Source organism: Chrysochloris asiatica, unplaced genomic scaffold (genome assembly GCF_000296735.1).
Source record: "Chrysochloris asiatica unplaced genomic scaffold, ChrAsi1.0 scaffold00079, whole genome shotgun sequence".
Classification (NCBI taxonomy): Eukaryota; Metazoa; Chordata; class Mammalia; order Afrosoricida; family Chrysochloridae; genus Chrysochloris; species Chrysochloris asiatica.
In genome coordinates this window covers 4049505-4050795 of record NW_006408597.1, presented here as the reverse complement: position 1 = coordinate 4050795, position 1291 = coordinate 4049505, and positions in this window count along the sequence as shown.

Genomic DNA, 1291 nt, shown 5'->3' with positions numbered 1-1291 from the left:
TCAACTTCTTCAATCTGAAATCGATCAAACATGCAGTCAAGATATATTGATCATTACTGGTGATTGGAATGCAAAGGTTGGAAGCAAAAAAGACGGATCAATGGTTGGAAAATATGGCCTTGGTGACAGAAATGATGCTGGAGAATGCATGATAGAAATCTGCAAAATCAATGATTTGTTCATTTCAAATATCTTCTTTAGACAGCATAAGAGATGACTATACACATGGACCTCACCAGATGGAATACATACAAGTCAAATTGACTACATCTGTGAAAAGAGAGGGTGGAAAAGCTCCATTCATCAGCCAAAACAAGGCCGGGGCAAACTGTGGAACAGACCATCAATTGCTTATATGCAAATTCAGACTGAAGCTGAAGGAATGAAAACAAGTCCACGAGAGCCAAAATATGACCTTGAATATATCCCACCTGAATTTAGAGATCATCTGAAGAACAGATTTGATATATTAAACACTAAAGACCAAAGACCAGAAGAGTTGTGGATGACATCAAGAACATCATACATGAAGAAAGCAGAAAGTCATTAAGAAGACAAGAAAGAAGGAAAAGGTCAAAATGGATGTCAGAAGAGACACTGAATCTTGCTCTCCAGCATAGAGATGCTAAAGCAAATGGAAGAAATGAGGAGTTCCAACAGCTGAACAGAAAATTTCAAAGATCAGCTCGAGAAGATAAAGCCAAATATTACAAAAAAATGTGCAAAGATCTGGAATCAGAAAACAAAAAAGGAAGAACACACTTAGCATTTCTCAAGCTGGGGGAACTGAAGAAAAAATTCAAGCCTCGACTTTTGGTATTGAAAGATTCTCTAGGCAAATTATTGAATGATGTAGATTGCATCAAGAGAAGATGGAAGGAATACACAAAGTCACTGTACCAAAAGGAAATGGTTAATGTTCAACCGTTTCAAGAGGTAGCATTTTATCAAGAGCCAACGATACTGAAGGTGGAAATCCAAGGTGCATTGAAGGATTTGGCAAAGAACAAGGCACCAGGAATAGATGGAATAAAAATTAAAATCTTCAAGAAAGTGAGGTGGCACAGCAGGCACTAACTCATCTCTGCCAAGAAATTTGGAAGACAACTATCTGGCCGAGAGATTGGAAGAGATCCCTATTTGTATCCATTCCAAAGAGAGGTGACCCAACAGAATGCGAAAATCATCGGACAATCTCTTTGATATCCCATGTGAGTAAGGTTTTACTAAAGGTAATACAGAAATGGCTGCAAGCATACATTGACAGAGAACTTCCAGAGGTTCAAGCCAG